This window comes from Cibotium barometz, chromosome 4, assembly GCF_041138505.1.
Source record: "Cibotium barometz isolate CiBa-2024 chromosome 4, ASM4113850v1, whole genome shotgun sequence".
Taxonomy (NCBI): domain Eukaryota; kingdom Viridiplantae; phylum Streptophyta; class Polypodiopsida; order Cyatheales; family Cibotiaceae; genus Cibotium; species Cibotium barometz.
The window spans coordinates 8953568-8978404 of NC_141049.1; positions in this window are offsets into that span (position 1 = coordinate 8953568).

The following is a 24837-nucleotide window of genomic DNA, read 5'->3' on the forward strand; positions in this document are numbered from 1 at the left end:
AGTCTCGAAACAAGGCAGCCACCTCCCAGTAGAAAGTCAGCAGCGCAGCTGCACCCACACCTAGTCTCACAGACAGCCCAGCTCTCACCTTGAGGTTTGTCCTCTACCCGCTGGTCGGAGCTGCTTCACTGGATCACCTGGCCTTCCACACGGCGGCTGCCTAGAATCACCAGCCCATCATCTCTTTGGCGGCCTTCTGTATAGCTTGCAGCAGCTTTGCTCGCTTTGTCAGTAGAGCCACTCGAGCCCGACCTTCTTTGGACCCGGTCTCCTTTCCACGCAACTATCCCACACTTATCAGCTTCAAATCCTTGACCTGCTATCTTCACTCGCCAACCTCTGGCTCTGCCTTCCTCTTGCCAGCCTCAGAACACACACAAGTCGGCCTCTCCTTTTATGTCTGCAGCGCCTGAGGGAGAGCGTCCACTCTCTGTCGCCAGCTCTCCCACACACGAGCTTCACCAACGCTGGCCTCTGCAGCAACTTCACCAGGCTCACAAGGCGTCTCCTCTGCTCTGGCTCCCTCTCACTTCAGCAAGGCGGTCCACTGGTCCCCAGGCCTACCAGCCACCTCTGCAGTGCCTAGTTTTTCTTGCCTCTCTGCAGCTCTCTTGCGCCTGTGTAAGGCCCTCTCTCTCTCTCTACTCGGCGACCTTCACGTCTTCGGCTGCTACTGCAGATCACCCACGCAAGGCGATTCTCCTTCACGTCAGCCTCTCACTTCCTTTCTGTTCCACGCTGCGCAATCACCAGCCCTCTTCAACAGCAAGGCGGCTTCTTCTCACGACCCTGGGCTCTCCTTTTTCCGCGCGTGCTCGAACCCCCAGCCCTCTTCAACAAGGCGGCTATGCAACCTTCGCCAGCTTTTGGATGCTGCACTGGCAGCCACAAAGGCAACAAAACAAGGCTCCACGTGGTTACTTCATTGCTGGCCACGTGGATATATTATTTATTATTTCTTGAAGCCCCAAGCCTCAAAATGATGGCCACCAATGCTAAAAGGGCTCTTCCTTTTCTTGTGTTTTTCCAGAAGAAACGGCGCGCACACATTTCCAACACAATGCTGCCCATAAGCTCCGTCAGCAGGCTGCATCTACTTACCAAATCCGACAATTGCCAGTCGGTGCCCTGCTTTTAGCAACTATCTGCACACCACACTATTGCCATAAAACTTCCATATTTCAAGCATTTGCTCCCAAAAAAAAACGTGCATATACCGACTCACTGTAAAACCACTCGGCCTGTACACTTGCCAGGGCATTCAGGGCAAAGTTTTATTGCACACCACGCATCCCATATGTACACGGACTCAAAACACCTTTACAGAAAAAAACCTGACATACTTTGCCCAACCCCCAGCCTGCTGAATCATTCATGATCAGTAGTAAAAAGCGTTTCAAGACCTACATCCATATCTAAAAACTGCCTTTCATCTGAAATTATATCTTCAGATACTGCATCCTGCACAATCACCATCAAGCGTACATAATACTTCTTCAGCCTGTATCCATTTACCCTGGAAGCATGTAAAGTCCCATCTAAATCTGCCAATTGATAAGTACCATTTGCAAATCCTTGCATCACCAAGAAGGGTCCTTCCCACTTAATTTGGAACTTCTTATGAAAGGCATTATCCAGCCTGCTACTATTATAACGTAATACCAAATCATCCTTCATAATTCCTTTGCTTTTAATCTTCTTGTTGAACTTCTCCAGCGTCCTTGCCTGCATATCTTCATAATGCTTCAAAGCATTATCCCTGTTCAGCTGTGCTTCTTGTAAATATAACAGCTCCTCTTTAAGGGCATCTTTAGGCTCTTCCAAAAGCTTTTCCAACATTTTCACAGCTGGTATCTCCACCTCAATAGGCAATAAGGCTTCTTTCCCATAAACAAGATAAAATGGAGTGAAACCCGTACCAATCTTTATTGCTGTCCTGTATGCCCACAAGGTAGCAGGCAACTCCAGATCCCAATTCTTGCCTTGTTGCTCTGTCACCTTAGATAAAATCTTGATCAAATCACCATTGAAATGCTCATTCAAGCCATTACACTGTGGATAGTAAGGTGTGGTAAAACTGCGACGACTGATCTTCATCTTTGTACACAAATAATCCATAAGCTCTGCTCTGAAACCTGGACCCTGATCAGAAAGCAATTCCAATGGCACACCAAACTTACAGCAGATATCTTGATATATAAATTTTGCCACCTCCTTAGCAGTAATTTGTTTCACTGCCTTTGCTTCTGCCCATCTAGAAATGTAATCAACTGTAGTCAAGATGTAGCACTTCCCTCGGCTAGTAATAGGCAATGGTCCCACAGCATCAATTCTCCATTTTTCAAAAACATCATAAGCAAGAATTGTCTTCCTTATTTCACGCTTTAATATCCGTCTACTGTGAGCTTGGCATTGTTTGCATGACCTGCACTAATGATTAACATCCTTATGTACACTTGGCCATACATAACCTTCCTGCGATACCTTATGCAAGGTAATCTTTGAGGCAAAATGTCCACCGCATGCTCCCTCATGATTTTCCTTAAGAATTTTGTAGATTTCTTCCTTCCAAGGTACCCATCGCATTATCAAATCAATTCCCTTCAAATATAAAGCATCACCAACCATCACATACCTTGTAGCCTTCCTGATGAAACCATATTTTTTTGATTTGTCAATACCATTAGGAATCATCCTTGTCAACAAAAACTCCTCAACATCCTGTAAATTCTCCCTGCCACAATAAAATGATGCATGAGCTTTAAGAACAAAAACTTCACGAACCATTCCCTGGGCTGCTTCATGAGCCTCCTCATTATGGCCTCGATCCACATGCTTAAGACTCCAAGCTTCATATTCCTTCAACAGACATTTAATCTTGAAACACATTTCTTTGAGTAACATATTCTTTGACTTCCAAACTCCCAATACCTGTTTTACCACAAGCAATGCATCTCCTCGAATGCGAATCCTGTGTACACCATGCTTCAAGCATATTTGCAATCCAAACTTCCAAAGTTAGATACTCCGCTTCATTGTTGCTATGTGCATCCACCTTAACACCCTTTTTAAAAACAAGGCAACCCTGTGGATCATAAAGCACCAAACCTCCTGAGGCTGCATCATGGCTTTTCCTGTAAGAACCATCAAAATATAATAAGTGTGCATTCACCAGCTCAACCGCATCCTCAACTAGCTTCTTGATGGTTTCCTCCTTTATAAGAAGAGGACTCTCCTTATATGTCAGTAGATTAGCTAAGGTAGCCCTGGTACTCTCCTCCACCAAGAATGAGAAAGTAAATTCCTGCAACTCAATCACCCACTTCATCATAGCCTTAGATAAATTTGTGCCATTTATCAACTGAGGCAAAAAAGTGTAGCTCGTCAAAAACACAAAGGGGCGAGGCAACAAGTAATGGCGGAACCACCTACATGCATACAGTACACTAACCATAACAAGTTCCACCTCTGATAACAACCTCTCTCTGGCAAGTTTTACCCTGCTAGCACAGTAGATTGGTTGCATATAATGTGATTCTTTCCCCTTCTGTAACAACATGGCTCCAATAGCATCTTCACCTAACATAAAATACTTGTTCCCAATTAGGCGCCTGCATTGTAGGAATAGCTCCCAACACCTCTTTTACTTTCTGGAAAACTGCCTCACATTCATCCGTCCAATGCAAAGGATCATGCTTTGCTGCTTGCTGCAAAGGATATAACAACTGTGAAGATAGAGAAATGAATCGAGCCATATACTTCACCTTTTGCACAAAAGTAGCCAGTTGCCTTGTATTCTTTGGTGTAGGAAGAAGAAGAAGAGACTTGACTTTATCAGGATCTGGATCAATACCATTCTCTGAAATAACATGGCCCAAGAGCTTCACCCTCGATTGAGCTAAAAAACACTTTTTTGGATTTAATTGACCACCACACTCATCATAACGCCAAAAAACTGTAGCCAGCTTATCACAATGCTCTTGCCTGGAGCTGTATATACAAAAATCATCAATAAAATCCTTCACAAACTTGTTCAAAAAAGGAGATAATACCCAATTTGCCCTTCTCTGATAGTAGGCTGGTCCATTCATCAATCCAAAAGGAAGAACTTTGTAGCAGAAACACCCCCACGGTGTAATGAAAGTTGTCTTGCGCTGATCTTCTTCTGCAATCTTTAACTGAAAATAACCTGAATACCCATCACAAACACTATACCTTTCATATCCAGCTACAGTATCCAAAATCTCATCCAAAAAAGGTAGGGGGTAGGAATCCTTCTTTGTAGCAGCATTCAAAGGCTTGAAATCCACACATATACGCCACCTGCCATCTTTCTTTGGACTCACCACTGTAGGACTTACCCACTCAGCTGTGTCCACTGGTGTAATGAAACCTGCACTCAACAGCTTATCAACTTCCTCTCTCAGGACGTGCATTTGTTCTCGCCCATCCTGCAAAGCTTCTGCCTAACTATTTTTACACCTTCTTTCAATTCAATCCTCAAATCTGGCCCTTTAAATCCTCGAATCTCCTTATAAGAAGTAATGAACAATTCTGGAAAATGAGACAGCATATTAACATATCTAACCTTTTCTCCACTCGAGAGATCCGGACTCAGCATTCCTTCAATCAGCTCTTGCTTCTTCTTCACTTCTATCTTTGGCTGCATTAATTCCTCGATCACTTCATACGACCCCATAGTATCTTCTCCCTCAGCACCCACTTCATGCACTTCTTTATCTTCATCACCTTGTTGCTCTGATATTAGGAAGGCCACATCTGCCTCTTCTCCACTAGAAGCAGTAGTCGATGAATCCATCTCTGATTCAGAAGTAGTGGTGGTAGTTTCTTCTTCACTTGAATCCTGTGGCCTCTCCCACACATCATTCAAAGATCTCCTACTATGCATCTCAAAAGATTTTTTATTACCCTGCTTATTATGCAAAGAAATGGTCCCATACCTCCAGTCCTGTATTGCACCCACCACTCGCAACCAGGGTCGTCCAAGAATAATTAGAAAAGCACCAAGACCCGCAGGCATCACATGAAAATCTACAGTAGCTTTGACATTAAAAGCTTCAATTTCCAACTCCTTTATCATACCAAGACATTTTACCTTTTGATGATTAGCCATCCTGATTCGAAAACCAGAAACCCCTGACACCCTCAAGCTTGACTGCTCCACACATGATTGGGTAATCACACAGATTTGAGCTCCTCCATCTATATAGGCCTGACCAAGGTTCTTACCTTTACTCCACACCTCCACAATAGGGCAAATATCTGGAAGCTCTTCTAAAGATAGTACTTTGACTGACCTCTTCTCTGACTCCTTTTCCATTGGATTCACAAGTCTCTTCCATTGCCTTCTCAATTTTGGCACCATCTCTACCAATTGCCCAAAGGTGATGTTTGCCTTCCTGTTCACCAAATCAGATTTCAAGTCATAGCTGGTTTGCCCATCCCCCAGTGGGAAGTCTGACACCTGGAACCTTCTATGAGGCTTCCGTTTCCTTTTAGCTTTCACATCTTCTCCTTCTTGCTACTTCCCCTTCTTACGGCTGGGTCCAGCCACCCCTTTTCCTTCTCTTTCATCTGTTGTGCGCTTCACATCCCCTTCTTCTCTCACCTGAACATTCTCTAGAGTAACAACATTCATGACCTTTGCCTTCCCCTTCTCCTCAGCTATGATTCCATTGGGGCCTGATTGATCCCTGATATCAATACCATAATCATTTGACCTGTCAGGTAGCTGTGAAGGTAGTGGGTACATATCACCACCCATTTGCTGAGGCTTATCACAATCTGTACTCAGATGACCAAGCTCACCACAGTTCCAGCATGTAGGGATGAAACGACGGCCCCTACCACGACCACGTCCATACCCTGCTTGTCCATCTCCCCCTTCATGATTATTGCCTCTGCCTCTACCACGTCCACCACCTGTACTTCCCATTAAATTTAAGCTCAAATTCTTCATAAGATCAACCATCTGTTTCATATCCTGTCGCAATCCCTCATCAGAACCTGCAGGAACTATAGGTACTCCTTGACTAGCTTGTGGCACCATCTGCATAGCTTGGGCTTCAGTGGGCTTCATCCTCTCAATCACTGCATTCAAGGGTGTAGCCTCCACTCTACGAATCTTCGGATGTGCTACAACTGGAATCATCCCCAGCTAATTCATCCGCTGTAATTTCTAGTCTTTTGATTTAGCAATTTCTACCGCATCCTCATAAGACCTGGGCTTCTTCAATTCCACTTTCCAGCGAATACTTCTCTTAAGCCCGGCTACAAACTTGTTTTTCTTCATCATGTCAGGTGGCACCTGGTCTTCCCCTAAAGCCCTGCATAAAGTCTCCCATAGCAAAGAAAATTTCTTCATATAATCATCTAATGATTCAAACTCACCTTGTGTCAGAGCTTGCACCTCATGCCAAACCTTGTCGGGGTCTTCTACCTTCTTGAACCAGATGCTCAGTAGCCGCAACACTTGTACCGACTCATTAATATGGTTGCTTATGCATGCAACCTCCATTCTTTCCAAGAAATCTGCCACATCCTCATTAGGGCTACCATAAAACTCTGGATAAGACATCATTTTCACCCCCAAACTTCACCTCAGATCCCAAGAAAAACCTTCCCTGAAACTCTCAACACCTAGGGCCTACACCTTGATAACTGAAGGAAATAACAGAGCAATCCTCAGTGAAACAATGCCAGAAAAGAGCAACTCCTCAGTGGGGGCACTAGAAAGATGTGAGGCAGCTCAAGAACACAAGAAGGCCACTATAGCTCGCCGACTCACCACCTTCAGAACACTCACAAGCACAAGGGGCACCACCAGCTTCTCTAGCTGGAAAGAAAAAATCTCTCTCTCTCTCTCTACCACCCAGAGATACCCAAAGAAAGGTAGATTTAACAGCTCACATATCTCATTATCAAAGCCTTTTATCTGTCAGCAAGGCTAAACCACTCACATATCATCAACACAAACCCTATTGTCCATTTACAAGGGGTCATATAAATTTCATCAATTTATAAGCTTCAACCCACTCTTCCTTGCACTCTCCTATATATCACACACTCACAGCAAACAACTCACACACACAATGCCCAAAGCTTCTCTTGGTCTCACACCAGAAGTCTCGAAACAAGGCAGCCACCTCCCAGTAGAAAGTCAGTAGCTTCACCAACACCTAGTCTCACAGACAGCCCAGCTCTCACCTTGACGTTTGTCCTCTACCCGCTGGTCGGAGCTGCTTCACTGGATCACTTGGCCTTCCACACGGTGACTACCTAGAATCACCAGCCCACCGTCTCTTTGGCGGCCTTCTGTATAGCTTGCACAGCAGCTTTGCTCACTTTGTCAGTAGATCCACTCGAGCGCGACCTTCTCTGGACCCGGTCTCCTTTCCACGCAACTGTCCCACACTTATCAGCTTCAAATCCTTGACCTGCTGTCTTCACTCGCCAACCTCTGGCTCTGCCTTCCTCTTGCCAGCCTCAGAACACACACAAGTCGGCCTCTCCTTTTATGTCTGCAGCGCCTGAGGGAGAGCGTCCACTCTCTGTCGCCAACTCTCCCAGACACGAGCTTCACCAACGCTGGCCTCTGCAGCAACTTCACCAGGCTCACAAGGCGGCTCCTCTGCTCTGGCTCCCTCTCACTTCAGCAAGGCGGTCCACTGGTCCCCAGGCCTACCAGCCACCTCTGCAGTGCCTGGTTTTTCTTGCCTCTCTGCAGCTCTCTTGCGCCTGTGTAAGGCCCTCTCTCTCTCTCTACTCGGTGACCTTCACGTCTTCAGCTGCTGCAGATCACCCACGCAAGAAAGGCAATTCTCCTTCACGTTGGCCTCTCACTTCCTTTCTGTTCCACGTTGCGTAATCACCATCCCTCTTCAACAGCAAGGCGGCTTCTTCTCACGACCATGGGCTCTCCTTTTTCCACGCCTGCTCGAACCCCCAGCCCTCTTCATCAACAAGGCGGCTATGCAACCTTCACCAGCTTCTGGATGCTGCGCTGGCAGCCACAAAGGCAACAAAACAAGGCTCCACATGGTTACTTCATTGCTGGCCACGTGGATATATTATTTATTATTTCTTGAAGCCTCAAGCCTCAAAATGATGGCCACCAATGCTAAAAGGGCTCTTCCTTTTCTTGTGTTTTTCCAGAAGAAACGGCGCCCACACATTTCCAACACAATGCTGCCCATAAGCTCCGTCAGCTGCATCTACTTACCAAATCCGACAATTGCCAGCAGTCGGTGCCCTGCTTTTAGCAACTATCTGCACACCACACTGTTGCCATAAAACTTCCATATTTCAAGCATTTGCTCCCAAAAAAAAAATGTGCATATACCGACTCACTGTAAAACCACTCGGCCTGTACACTTGCCAGGGCATTCAGGGCAAAGTTTTATTGCACACCACGCATCCCATATGTACACGGACTCAAAACACCTTTACAGAAAAAAACCTGACACCAGCACAACTTGGAGGATCCTTAACACAGGTTATTATTGGCCTCGACTCAGCAAAGATGTCTATGAGTGGTGTAGAAGATGTGAAGTATGCCAAGCATATGGGCATAAGCAATTGGTTCCCGGACCCTTAAAACCTATCCCAGCATATGGTCCATTTGAAAGGTGGGGATTAGATTTTTTGGGCCCACTTCCTCGTTCCTCACATGGAAAGTATTACATATTGGTGGCCACAGATTATGCAACAAGGTGGGCAAAAGCAAAGGCCATAGTCAATAATAAAGCAGTGGGGCTGTGGCATCCTTTCTCAGGGAGGAATACATATGTGCCCGATTTGGGTGTCCACCATTAGAAATACTTACGGATGGGGGGAGGTCTTTCAGCAATGACTTGATTGAAGCTTTGGTGGAGAAATTAAAAATAAAGCATGCTATGTCAACTCCCTATTATCCCCAATGTAATGGTTTAGTAGAAAAAACTAATGGACTGCTTTGTGGATCTTTGTCTAAGCTAGTGGATACTCTAAAGAGAAAGTGGGATGTGCATTTGCCAGAGGTCCTATGGGCCTATAAGATAACTCACAAACTCTCTCTTGGTTTCACACCTTTTCAGTTAGTTTATGGAATGGAGGCTATTTTGCCAATAGAATTAGAAATCACAAGCCTTCACACATCTTTTGCACGCTTAAATAATGAAGAAGAAACACGTGCCCAGTGCCTAGTACAACTGGAGACCTTGGATGAGAGGCGACTTCAGGCACTTCAAAATTTGAAGGCTACACAACAACGGCACAAGGTAAGGCATGACACTCTCACGAAGAAGAAGAAGAAGCCAGAACTCAAGCAAGGAAGCTTAGTCACATGAGGTATGATGGCCGTGTGGAGAAACGACTAGATAAGAAGCTTCTTCGATGCTCAAAAGGCCCCTTCATGATAAAGCAAAAGTTCAAAAATAACACATATCTTCTAGAGGATGCAAGTGGCCAGGAGGTTCCCGGACGTGCCAATGAGAGTACTGGCGGCTAAAGATATTTGGGAAATTTTTTTTGCGAGCTTTTTTTGCCGAGCTTTTTGGAGTAATGAACAAGTAGTCCGAGCTTTGCAAAGGACCAAGAACTTACTATGAGCTTTGTAAAGGACCAAGAACTTACTTACATATAAATAACAAGCTTTGAAAGTCAACAATATAAATTTCAGTCTTCTAAAGATCTAGTCCATAAAAATATTAATTACAAAGTCTTTTGATCCACATCATACTTATTGATATAATTACATATATACATATACCTATCTAAATTCATGCACCTCATACATATACACATACAAAATATAAATACTAACATATATACATAGATACATACATACATACTTTCTTACTTACTTAAATATAAAAAACAATCCTTTAAAGATAAAAAATGTATATACTGATCTTTAAAGTTCCAAACCATGAAAATCTCAATTACAAAGTCTTTTGATCCACATCATACTTATTGATATAATTATATATACATATATAATTTAGATAGATATATACATATATCTATCTAAATTCATACACCTCGTACATATACATATACATACATACATACAAGAGCTACCTACGTAACATATATACATACATTACATACATACTTTCTCACTTACTTAAATATAAAACACAATCTTTTAAAGATAAAAAATGTATATATCGATCTTTAAAGTTCCAAAACATGACAACACAATCTCGATTACAAAGTCTTTTGATCCACAAATTATAGCATTCTTCTACGTGTCATCCCGACCTATCCTCTAATGAGAAATCTCCCAGACATGCTTTGGCTACCTCCATGTCATTCTCTATCCCCATATAGTGCCTTTTTAACTCTTGGCATACACGTCCCGAGCCTCCACATCCCGCAAAAACATCCAAGACACCATCTCCTTCACTTGATAAGGTCTCCACTAGACACCTACAATGAAATGCAATCATAAACATGCATCTAAGTATTTTGAAAAAGTAGCTATGAAAATGAATAGAATGAAAATTGTCTCACCTAAAGAACATCGAATATCTTTCTGCACCACCTCGAATGTAGCGCTCCAAGACCATCGTGCGTTGGAATGGATGCTTCTTATTCCTCTCAAAAATGAAATTTCGTTGAGCATTTAATAACTTCTTTGAAACATTTTGCCCAGCCTCGCGATCAATAATAGGGACATGGCAATTTACTCGATAGAACATACTAAGCGCCAATGTATCCACCTACCAAACGAGAAAACATTATGTTTGGATATCCATACCACATAACATGTATACATAAAGGGAAATATTTGTGAGATTATGACTTACCCGTTCTCCATTCTCATACAAATAACTTGATTCCACATGAACAGACATTGTTCGATGCATGACCAATCCAACTTTCTTTCCCATGGAATATATTTTAGGAAGTTGATCCATTAGACTCAAACACACAAACCAACCCTCATCAGCCACCACAAACAAACCAACAAAACTAAGTGTGGCACGTATCAATGATGAAGAAACTTGATTCCATCCGTATCTACATCAACAACCTGTAAACCTGTAGGAAAGTCAGCCCATACAAGGTGAGCCACTGTATCTGAGGGAGCACCTCTATGAGATAGAGCCTTGGGAATCTTCATCAAGAATTCTTCCACACTACATAAAAGATTTATGATGTTTGGTTTTGGTAAGTATAACTTGGAAAACTAATTATATGGTGAAATTATTCTTTTTACCTATCTGAACCCTCCGAAAGAGTGTGGACGTCTACTAGCAATATGGTGAAATTATTCTTTTTACCTATCTGAGCCCTCCGAAAGAGTGTGGACGTCTACTAGCAATATGTGTGAAGAACATCTCTCACTTGCAAGTAAACAAGACAAAAAATGAGATGCATTTCAAAAGCACACACTTCTCAAAATAAATTTACGATGGAAAGTACTCTTACTAGTCATGTCCATGATGTCACGTTTTCCTGACACCTCCCTCTCTTGAAGATGCTCTAGAGGGTCTCTCTCTTGATCTTCATTTGTGGGGTCTCCCTCTTGAACATCATGCATAATGTCAAGACGTCTCTTTGTTCGCCTCTCACGTTGCACTTGAGACGATGTAGATGTATGCTCTTGGTGTGATTGTGGCACTCGTGACTGTGGTGTGGATGGTTTTGGGGCCACGTGCGAGGATCCAACTACTAGAGATTGGGTCAAGTTTGTTGGTTGTGGGGAAGGTATTCTAGAGTCTTCTTGAGTTGGGGACTCTCTTTCAAGCTCAGATTGGTAATTCTTAAATTCTTCAAGAAATAGATCAAGATAATTTAGTAAAAAGGTAGAAATCCCCATACCTTTTTCTATATGTATATGTATGTATGTAGGTTTATATGCATATGTATGTATATATATATGTATGTATATGTATATGTATGTAGGTTTATATATATGTATGTATATGTATATGTATATGTATGTAGGTTTATATGCATGTATATATATATATATATATATATATATATATATATATATATATATGTATGTATATGTGTATATGTATGTAGGTTTATATGCATGTATATATATATGTATGTATATGTGTATATGTATGTAAATATTATATATATATATATATATATATAACATATGTATATGTATCTATGTATATGTATATGTATATGTATATGTATATGTATATGTACATGTATATGTATGTGTATATGCATATGTATATGTATATATATATGTATATTTATATGTATATGTATGTAGGTATGTATATATCAAAACTTAACAACGTTTCTTTAAAATCTGATATGCCAAACCTAACTATGTATGTACGTATGTATGTATGTATGTACAAATTTGTAAAAAATTTGGACAACATCTCCTTTGCATTTTCTAAAAAATCCCAAAATAAACTTCAAAACTTAACAATGTTTCTTTAAAATCTAACATGCCAAATCTTAAATGTAACATGGTATGTAAGAATTTAGTATATAATTTAGTGTATATATGTAGGTATGTATTTATGTATGCATATGTATATGTACATATATGTTTACATATGTATTTGTATATGTATATATATGTATGTATATGTATCTAATATGTATATGCATATGGATAGTTTATATATATTTATATGTATGTATAGGTATGTATTTGTATAGGTAGGAAGGTTTACATATACATATACATATACATTTACATGCATATAATTCAATAGAAAGCAAAAAAGTACCTTTTTCTAGGAGCTCCTCACTTGGAGGCACATGATTTAGAGGATAGTCCAACCACCAAGGACATCTCTTATATTCCCAATCAGAAACCCCTCTCTCAACCTATTCCTTTGGGTACATTGTTTTCGAGGAATTTGGATCTGCCCATTCTTTGATTGCTTCCGTCTCTTCATCCATTAGACCTTGGCCAATGAGTAGCTGGACCCACCTACATATCCAAAATAAAATAAATAGCACTAAAATTTTTTTTTTAATGCGTATATGTATTTTCTGCAAAAATAGAATGGCATTAGAAGATATATACCTGTAGACAACCCTCTTTGCGGCATTCTCCACCTCAGGTTGCTTTTGGCCTTCCTTCACTTTTCCAATCTTTGCCCACACCTCATGGAAGACCCATGGTATGTGTTTCGATCGCTCCTCTTTCAATGGTGGGGTGTAGATAACATCATCATATACCAATAAACCCTCCAAAATAGAGTCCGCCTCCCCTATTAGCTCTTCCCAATACAACTCTTTCTTCATATGTAGCAACGTCTTTTTGTTATCCCCAAACATCTCCGAAATTACCTTGTCCTTCACCCTCCCAGTCATACGCATTTGAAGCAATTCCGTCTTCTTATTTCAGCATCATACCAAAGCCATAAGAGATTAGATGTTAAGGTTAGTTTATGTTACGGGAGGTTTATTAACATGTGACATACTTTGAGTTGAAATTTGAGATACGACGACTGTGTAAAGCTTTTCTTTGGTCAGAGCAACCAATCCCTTCTTAGACCAATCATAGTTATATACGAGTTGAAAGAATGCATCACCATTGGATGGGTTTGCAATTACGAGCATCTTATACGCTCTATCTCAAAATGTTTGCTCTACAACATGTCTGGCTTTCTCACATTTTGTCTCATAATGCATGACATAGCTTGCTTCACCGCATTTTCAAAATGATGTCTACGTATAACGAAAAGGACTCATTATCACTCACACAATTAAAAAACATTGATAATCTGTTTATTTATAAAAGATGGGAAATGCAAACACTACCTTCCACACAAGCTATGCCAAGATTGTAGCTGGAGCATTATACCATTGCTCTCCACTTCGTCGCTCCAAACTAAGCTCCATGAAAGCCCACCTCCTTATGTCTTCACCAAGTTAGTCCAATATGGATGATTTGTCCGCCATTCCAAATCGTTGAAACATGAAGATCTCATGTGACAATGTGGGTGTAACACTAGTGCACACCAATCTGTTGTAAAAAGTCACAATGAGCCAAGAACTTCACAATGACTTCACAATGTCCGTAATTAAGTAGAGAGAGATCACTTACTCATTTTGAGATTGCAAAGCCAATAGCAATTCTCCTTCTTGCTTCTTGTCCCCACAACCAAAAATTGACATTTGACCCGGACATGGCATGAGGGCTATGAGACCAAGCTAGAGAAAACAAAATAAAGATATTACAATATATTACTGTTAATGTTGCATAAAATCACTCTATGGCATTCAAAAGAACATACCTTCGCGCACTCGAGACATCCATGCCTTCACACGATGATTGCCATCCCAAACAAGAAACTTCTTACCACTGAGATCCTCCCACTCAGTTCCTCTGATTTCATCCTCAAATCTGTCATGTTGTACTACCACCCAGTATGGTCCCCATTCTTGCAAGTCTATTTGTGTGACCGCGAAATACATAGAGCTTCCAGGACGTGTAAGTGAAACTAAAAAAGGAGGAGATGCTTCGACATAGCCATGGCAGTCAAAGGAATCACGAAACACCTCAAGTTGGCTAGAAACTGTACGGATGGCTTCATTTGGAATCAGCCTGCATAAAGGGACCAATGGGGTAGAGGAATGCATTGCACAAAAAACTTAGTGAATACATCACCAAGCAATCCCAATTCAATAGATTTTCCAAGAAGCCTTTTATGGGTCTCCCCTTGACCAGTACTAGATTCAGGCATCTCCGGAGGAGGTGAGCTTATTGAGCCAATTTTGTTCTCCAACACAAACGCTTCTTCCTCATGAACAAGAGAATTATGCGCTTCTATTTCCTCTCTAACAGGGGACACATGTGAGGACACAAGTGTCCGTGTGATTGAGCTTCCTCGTCACTAAGAGTCGAACAAACACGCCCAGATCTAAGTGAGTATCCCCTGTTGTCTGTAAGACACACACACTAAGCCCAAGTAAGTATATCTAAAAACATAAAAACACAATCTCAGTAGAATCTTGGCTATTCACATCATATACCTTTCTTAGTCTTTGCCTGTTTTTTTCCTGCTTTTCTTGGAGCCATCTCTCTCTCTTTTGCCTTGAATATGAGTAGCAAACAGTTTGAGCTGAATCCTCCCATCTTGCACATCTCCCCCCTTGCCCCCCGTTGCTCCGGCCACCTCACCACTGTTGCTCGCCTAAACGCTCAGCCCCCCTCAACGCTGTGAACACTTCAACGATGTGAACATCTCCCCCCTTGTACTAGCACAGACCATCCCCCGACGACTTTGTTGGGGTGCCTAGACTGGCCGGAGCAACGAGGGCAAGGGCTAGCACAAACCATCCCCCGGCTCTACCGGGTGCCTGGACTGGCCGGAGCAACAGGGGGCAAGGGGAGATCACCTCCATCTCCATCTCCACCTCCATCTCCATCTCCATCCACCTCCACCTCTAACAACTGCCACCGCCTCCTCCCCCTCACCATCGCCGCGCCGTCGCCCCTCTCAGCCCCCCTGAGGTGATCTAAGTGCCCGGGCCATCTCCACCACCGCCATCAGCCCTCTTAGCCCCCCTGAACGCTGTGAACAGGCCCTCTCAGCCCACCTCAATGCTGTGAACACTTCAACGATGTGAACATCTCCCCCCTTGCCCCCCGTTGCTCCGGCCAGTCCAGTAGCGCAGACCATCCCCCGGCTCTGCCGGGTGCCTGGATTGGCCGGAGCAACGGGGGGCAAGGGGGAGATCACCTCCACCTCCATCTCCATCTTCACCTCCACCTCCATCTCCATCCACCTCGCCCTCCACCTCCACCTCCAACAACGGCCGCTGCCTCCTCCCCCTCACCATCGCCGCCGCCCCTCTCAACCCCCCTAAGGTGATCTAAGTGCCCAGGCCATCTCCACCACCACTGCCGGCCCTCTCAGCCCCCTTGAACGCTGTGAGCAAGCCCTCTCAGAACACTTCAACGCTGTGAACATCTCCCCCCTTGCCCCCCGTTGCTCCGGCCAGTCCAGGCACCCGGCAAAGCCGGGGGATGGTCTAGCTGCACAGACCATCCCCCGGCTCTGCCGGGTGCCTAGACTGGCCAGAGCAACGGGGGGCAAGGGGGAGATCACCTCCACCTCCATCTCCATCTTCACCTCCACCTCCATCTCCATCCACCTCGCCCTCCACCTCCACCTCCAACAACGGCCGCTGCCTCCTCCCCCTCACCATCGCCGCCGCCCCTCTCAGCCCCCCTAAGGTGATCTAAGTGCCCAGGCCATCTCCACCACCACTGCCGGCCCTCTCAGCCCCCTTGAACGCTGTGAGCAGGCCCTCTCAGAACACTTCAACGCTGTGAACATCTCCCCCCTTGCCCCCCGTTGCTCCGGCCAGTCCAAGCACCCGGCTCTGCTGGGTGTGTGGACTGGCCAGAACAACAAGGGGCAAGGGGGAGATCACCTCCACCTCCATCTCCATCTCCACCTCCACCTCCATCTCCATCCACCTCGCCCTCCACCTCCACCTCCACCTCCAACCGCCGCCGCCTCCTCCCCCTCACCTGGCCACCGCCCCTCTGAGGTGATCTAAGCGCTTGGGCCATCTCCACCGTTGCCGCCACCTCCACCACCGCCGCTGGCCCTCTTAGCCCCCCTGAATGTTGTGAACAGGCCCTCTCAGCCCCCCTCAATGCTATGAACACTTCAAATTTTCAGAAAAGAGAACAGATGAGTTTAGTGAGAGAAGTACCTGTTCGAAGTTCACAGATCTGTTGCAAAAGGCACGGAAGCACAATGCGTTAGATCGCGAGCTGAGTTGAGAGTCTCCATTTGGATGATTAATACTATTGGTTAGATGTAGATACATATAGGAGATAAATATAGGAACTCAAACTATAAACCTTGATGTCAATCATAATAATCGTCCACTATTTAAAGTATTTTTCCACTCCCTCCACGTCCTTTAGGGTGTGTTCAGACGGTATCTGGGGTTGCTAGAGTGCTTACCTTCTTGGCCCAAGCTCGGAACTTGGAGGAGAAGATCTAGATTCTGTCTTCCTTTTCTCTCTCTGGTCTCGGTCTCTCTCTCTTTTTCTCTCTTATTCAAACTCAAAATGAATAAATAGGGCCTATTGATAGTTACATATTATTTTCATTTTAAAGGTTACTTACATATAAAAAACTAATATAAAAAGATACATATAATACTTAGAACCAATAAATGTAAAATTTAAAACATATATATAATAAATTAATATAAAAAGATACATATTAATATATATATTTGTATATTTTTTATAAATAAATTTTGTTATGACCATTCTCAATCATGATTACTCCACCTTGTTTTATCATTTCACCGCCTTCCCTGACAATGATTGATTCGGCCTAGATACCTGATCTTCTATTTTTGTTTTATAAAGTCCACCTGTTCCTTCGTTTTTTTATTTTCATTTCACATTTTTTGTCCTTTCTGCATCTTCGTATTGCCTTCCCTATGGAGCACACTGTGACCTTTGAGTGGGAGGTTGATGGCTGTAGTAGCAAAAAATTTCAAACTTTAATACTTCTCCACCAGACCATGCTTGTCACTCATGGATATCTACAAGGGTTTCTGCCTTCATCACACGCCCTTTCTGGAGTGAAAGCTACTAGGACCAATGGAAGCCTATAGGAAATCATCGCTCATTATGATATGGAGGGCAATACCTTGTAGATATTACTCGAAGTAAAACATATATGCTACAATGTAGTCCTCTCTAGTGATAGTCTTGATTCTAGTGCTAATGACATTGCCCAAGATGTCTAACATTTGGAGACCTCAGTGGAGAAAGAATTAGGGACACAAAACACCCATGTTCATATCTCGAGCTCCTCCTCTGAGAGTGACTTGAATGGCTCAGCAACTATTTTGCAAACAACCAAGTGAAGGCACAAGCAATCCAAAAGGTTCTAAGCACAATATCTCTGAAGATGAATGTATTGCTTCAGAGAGTATACTTTCAGTTCTTCATAAGAAGGAGCAACCTTCTCTTCTACGTTCATTGCTCGAAAAAGTTACTCGAGTCATCCAAGCCCAGGAGGTGCCAAGACATTATGATGGTGATTCCATCCTAGAGTTTCCACCAACATATGGCAAAATAGGAAATATGGATGGAATGGAGCAAAAATATGATGGTCACCTATGGACACGTCCACTAACATCAAACATGTCTGTAAGCTACATCGTGCGTATTAGCTATTGTGTTGGTGCTTTGGAGTGCCATAGGCTCAGCTGTCCTTTTTACTTGAACAATAAAAGGTATAACAACACCTTCTTTCACGGACATCTAACAAAAAAGATTGCAGTTGGAATTCTGACAGAGGATGAGAAAACTAAAATAGTTTGTCACTTTTGTCGCAAAACTGCACACTGTGTGCAAGTGTGTAGATGTGTTGTGTATTACGTAATGGCTCGTGACACAACTATTACAAGAATGATGCTCCACATTGGGCTTCATGAACGTCCAGTTCAGCCAGGAACTTCAAGGTCAATGTTGGAGCGTGTGAAAATGTTTGTTTCTCAAGTGTTGAAAGCCCAGAGAAGTGTAGGTCCTCGAAAAATACAGATAAATATTGTGAAGGATATGTTGTTTTCCTCCATGATGAATCAAAATGATGAGCTACCTACAAGTATTGGGGATCATGAGCTCTGTAATTTTTTAGAGGAGTTGAGTCCTCTTGTGGAAAACCAGAGGTGAGTTTTCATTCTGTAACTTATTTATATTTGGATGTATTTTTCTACATTCGGTCCTCTCTTTATTATGAAATTATGTTTTTTAGGTTTAGACACATTGTATCCCAGGAGAAAAGAAAATTGATGCGCGGCAGGAGAGAGCTTTGATAGCATCCTTCTTATACAGAGAAGATCTTGCTATTCATTTATACAAGGTAGCCGTTTCCCATGACAAGGTGGCCCTGATGATAAATGTTATTTAAGATGTCTGTGCGCGAGGACCAACATCAGGCGTGGACTTGGTGAATCGCATGCAGTGTGATAGTGGAGGTGACTTGGCAAAGTCCTGGGTTTTGTTTGATCACACTCATCGAGTTTTTGGTTGGTCAACAATGGCTTATCATGTTTACGACCCAAGGTGAGACTATGTACTTTTATTTTTTCCTTTCTTTCATTTACCTTGAATAATAGCTGATTGAAAAAAATTCTCTCCAAAATCCTATAGTGTTCAAGAGCTGTTGACAATTGCCACATGCGAAATGGAGAAGGAGGATACAAAAATCCAAGTACTATTTTGGGAAATGCTGAATAGCATAATGGAGCAATGCGGTTATGCACCCACACACTTCTATGGGTTTATGGCTGATGAAGCAGGGTCAAATTCGTGTGCAGTTAGGACCATTTTCAATGGGGTCCGCACAACATTATGGAGGACAGGGAGCAAACGTGCTTATTCCATTGGAAACAAAGTTTGATGAAGCATGCTAAATAATGCGTGAAGGCAGAAAGTCCACAACACCATATTGACTTGTGTGAAGAATGGAGATTGGCAACCAATAAGGAGTCAACTTTCTTAAAAAGTAAAGATATACGTGAGTGGTGGAGAAATGGACATGTTCATGTGGGAAAATATCAGTAATGGATACGTGGATGAGTTAGTGGGAAGTACGAATAGCACATTGTTTTTATTTTCATTTTTTTGGGACAGTATGTCCATATGCTTAGGTTGGTATAGCGGTGGTTAAGTAAGGTATGACCATGGGGGAAAAAAAACTTTGGGAAGAATGTACGTCCGTACGCTTAGGTTGGTATGCTCGTGGCAAATTTTTTTAAAACAAATTCAGGACAATACGTCCGTACACTTAGGTTGATATGGCCTTGGCTAAGGTTAGTACGACCGTGTGAAGGTATGATCGTGGCAAAAAAATATTTTTTATTTCTTTTGGGGAAGGTTCTGCCATACACTAGGTTGGTATGACAGTGGAAAAAATTTTACTTTCTTCGGGGAAGGTACGTCATGTCAAGGGTGAGAAATTTTATGGAGAAATGATATGTTGTATGGATGTATTTGCATTGGAGTCAATTTTGTGAATTCATGTATGAAACGTCTTGTGTGTGCAGGTGGTCTTAAGCTCAGTGGATTTAGCACAAACCCCTCGAACAAACTTATCTGAAAGTGTACATGGGAGTTGGCTTGCTAGTGAGGAAGGATATAAGGAAAAGGTTAGCTTGTATGATGCGTGCATTTCAGATATGGCAAACGCTTTACTACAAAGTGCAAAGCAATATGCATATCAGATGGGGAAGCACAAAGGTGAGGGACCAATCTTGAGCAAGTTGTTGGACAGGGTGGCAGCTCGTGGCAACAAGGTCAAGACTGACACCACCACAAGTGGCTCGCATGGTCCATGAAACAACAGTAGCTAATACTCCTATGTATGAGGAATCAAGGCCTCTACATGGAGATAAGGAGACTATTCAACGGAAGAGGGTGAGGACAATGGAAGTAGACCAATGCTCACATCATCCAGGTTATGTCATGCAGCGCAAACATCGTCAAAATTGGGGAACAGCAAGAAGAGTAAGTTTTGGAGATAGATCTAGAACAAACAGTGCAGCAAGTCACGCTTCAAGGGGAGGACCAAAAAGTCCAATGTGATTGTAGGAAACAAAGATGTGGACATGAAGAGCCTAAACAACATTATGGCATAATGAGCGGAGGACAAATGCATGTAAAGGAAGAGGCCGTTGGACGCACAATGTGGGCCATTAGACGAACCCCATTGAACTCAAAAGTCAAATCTTTGGGAGGTATTGATGGAAGACTTAAGTGCAACTCATACATACAGGGAAGCTTATTGGAGTTGTTGCCCCTAGCTTCTACTCAGAGCGATGACATCCTGGTCTAGGAGGGCCAAAGGCTCAAATGATGTGGTTTTGTCCTTCAGATGTTTCACACACATGGCATGTAGATCCAAACATAATATACAAGCCATCATACCCAGATATGTGGAAAGTGGATGTTGGGACCAACATAACCAGCCAAGGGGTAGAGAAATTAGTAAAGGCAGGGTTCAAGTTAGATGTTACTCATGAAGAACCTTTTGTGTCAAGGGTGGGAGAAACGTCCACACAAGAAGCAGGCAACAAAGAAAGTGACAAGAGGCCACATGATGCTACACAGAGTACAAAGAGATCAACCAAGTGGCAGCATTGGATTTCCAAAGAAGCAGAAAAGAGGATTGGTAGTGCCGAGGCCATGACTGCGAGAAAGTCCTTAATGAGAGTGCAATGCAGCCGTCCCCTACTCTATTTTTCATTTGGCATGTGAGAGTGGAGAGGACTATTTTATACACATCAAGGTACAACCTTGGTGTACATGTCCTGATTTCATGCAAAGAGAATCTAGAGGAAAGTCTTACGTTTCATGTAAGCATATCTATTTTGTCTTCTTGCGAGTTTTGGGATTACATAAGAATGAGGATATGGTAATGCATCAACTGACACTAACACCAGAGGATGTGGGCAATATACTATCACATCCTTGAAGCAAGGATGTTTGTGCCTATACTTAATCTTTAATCAAGACTCTCATGTTTGTGCCTACTTAAGCTTGTAAGGAAATGTGAAGTCAATCTTTTTGTAAGAAAATTTGAACCCAATATTTTTGTCTTGCTTTGGGATGGAGTATACTGTCACGTACTCTAAAGTCTTATTGTAGGTATCTTACGATGCTATGGTAAAGGAGTTGTATCAACCATATATCTTCTTGTAAGAAAATGTGAACTCAGTATTTTTGTAAGAAAATATGAACCGGGTATACTTGTTTTTACTTGTGTTGAAATAAATATTGGTCTTTGAGTATGCATGAAAAGTTGAAGTACCCTTGTTTATAAATTGTATGTATTGGAAGAAAGGTACATAGATAGGTATGTTTGTGCCTATATTTAAGTTTCTTTGACATAAAATGTGTGTTTATATGTAGGAAGGTAGGTAGGTAGGTATGTAGGTATGTATGTATACATGCATGTATATGTTTGGGAGTATGCATGCATGCATGTATGTATGTATTGTACACATGTGTGTATATATGTATATGTATATATGTATGTATATATGTATGTATGTATGTAGAAAGGTAAGTAGGTAGGTAGGTAGGTAGGTATGTTTGAGAATATGCATGTATATATGTATGTATGTATGTATGTATGTGAATGTATTTATTTCTCTTTCATAAATACTTACTATATAAAAGCTCACCAAAATGTATCATTTTTCTTACAAGCTCGCATAAAACTATTTTATCTCCAAAAAGCTCGCCAAATAAAGCTCGCAAAAAAATCAAACACAAGATATTTTACCCTCGAGCACCATGGCTAGAAGACCCCCAAGACAAGCATGGAGGATCTGTTGGGGGGGGGGGAAGATGTGACATGAAAAATTGATATCTTTCATTTTCAACTTTGTACATATTTTGATGGTTTCTCAATGGTAATAAGGTGGAAGCTTGTTGTCCAAGAAGATTGCAGCACCCACAATGGAATAATGGCGTGGTGATGCGGCAGCTTGGCGGCTACCCTGATAACAGCATTCTATCTTCAAATATAATGGTTTTACTTGATTTAGGGTGCACACATTGTAAATGCCACAAGTATGCTTGATAAATACTTTGGTATGGTAGATAGGCTAGTGATGTGGAAAATAAAAATGGGCATTCATGCTCACATGGATTTTAATTGTATTATTAATATAGTATTCACCATAAGGCTACAAGTTGGGGAGTGTGGAAGGCATGGTAGATAGGCTGGTTATGTGGAAAATAAAAATGGGCATTCATGCTCACATGGATTTTAATTGTATTATTAATATAGTATTCACCATAAGGCTACAAGTTGGGGAGTGTGGAAGGCATGTGGAGGAGTGTGTGTAGGTGCATAATTGGGAAAGATTCTTCTAGAATGCCTACATGGAAGAGGAGAATTCCGCCATGTGTAAGTGCGATCTCCACCTACATGCCACTTAGACTCGGCTATTATCTCATCACACTTTCAAAGTCAAAAAGTCTTCAATTTAATAATCAAAAGAAGACAGCCTAAGAGGACAATTGATGGTGACATCTATCCTTATGTCACTGAAGGGTTAAAGATTTTTATGTTGTAATTTGTAACAATGAAAGAGAGGGTGATTCTCCACCTATAAAAGGAGCCCTCCTCTCCCTTTCAAATGAAGGAATGAAGCCTCCTCAATTGAGCATTTTGTGTCATTGCCATTCTCTTATCTTTAAACACTTTTTTTACATGTGAATGTCTCATTTAGCATTAGCTCCTCATGCTTAACCCGATTTTGGACCTCTTTGATGATTCATGAGATAAGTGGGATAAGGAGTTATTATCTTGGTGGGCCTGTGACTTCTCAAGATAGCCCTTGCCTTATTGCCGCCCTTCTTTGGAGGTACCAATGGTTTTAGCGGTAATGAGCATGTGGAAAGACTTTGGGGACCATAGGTAAATCTTTATGATTGTCCGTTGAGCAATGTTAACCCTTACCCTCTAGCTTGAATCATGAAGGAGATGAAAGGCAAGAGGCTATGTGAAAATTGAGGTTTCATGCAAAGAGAGGGAAGTGCAGTTTTTATGGTCTAATACCCAAATTTCAACCATCACTCGGGTATTGGTTTCTAAAATTGATCATATGGCTAGGAAGCTCTTTATATGCTCTTTCCACTCATGTTATTAATTTCTTAATCCTTTACTTTATCGATGATCAGAATTTCTCCCAAAATTGCTAACATTTAGGCGAATTTTAATTTTAAATATACATAAAGTACATGTTATACTTTCATTATACATGAGATATACACAATTTAAACTATAAAAATAACACTAATGCATGTACTATGGTCAAATAGCACGCCTAAGTTCCAAGATACCAACTAGTACTTGGTTTATGATAGCAGGGGACATGTGGAGATAACAAAATATACTCCCACACACTAAGGAAGGAGGCATGGAAAAACATAAGGGGAAGAGGCATATTTATAGCCCTAGAACCCCTCATACCTTTCCTAAAAGCATGTGCATGTACCATAATTTTTGTATACTTTCCCTAATTTTTATTTTCTTTATTTACAAGCTTGGGTGCCTAATTTTTACACGGTTTCCCTATTTTTTATTCTCTGTATTTACAAGCTTGGGCATGGGCAATCATGACACTCACAGATGCTATAGAATTAACCGAGTGCTAAAAGCTAATGTGATAGGGGCTTTGGCCGTGCTTGCTCCTTAAAGGCCACTTACCTTAGCGGCACCACTAACTGGATCTCAAAATCTAGGAACTTTGGGTGGAGGATCAAGACCTATTGAAGTTCCTCCACCACTAGTTCTACCTCCTTAACATGCTCCTAAAGCCGCTCCTATCCACATGACATGCAAGCAGAAGAGGGAAATGCCTATGAAAGTGTTGTGACTGATTACAATTATGAGTCACATGTGGAAAGCCCAAACACACTTGAGCATTTTGTTACACCTCTTGGTTTCACCATGGTTACATCGGACGAGTACACATCTTTGATGAACATATCAGCTTCAACGCCTGGGAAAGACATTAACTCCTATACGAGAAGACTCCCACTTTCTTGCTATACATGTGGCCGACCTCACATTAAGGCTAAGTGTCCAAATAGGATCTACAAAGCTATACCAGCGGCTACAAACCATGTTCCCTTGGATAGATGGTGTAGTGGTTGTGGTATTGAGTAAATAAGGGTGAACAAAATTGGATTGACCTAGAAGCTAACACTTCTAAGGGCATGAAAAGAATATGGAAAAAGAAGAAGAAGAGTATCCAAGTTGGGAAAGGGGATGATAAAATCAAAATCTTAGACAGAATAGATTCCTCATGTGGTGGATCTCTACAATTTAT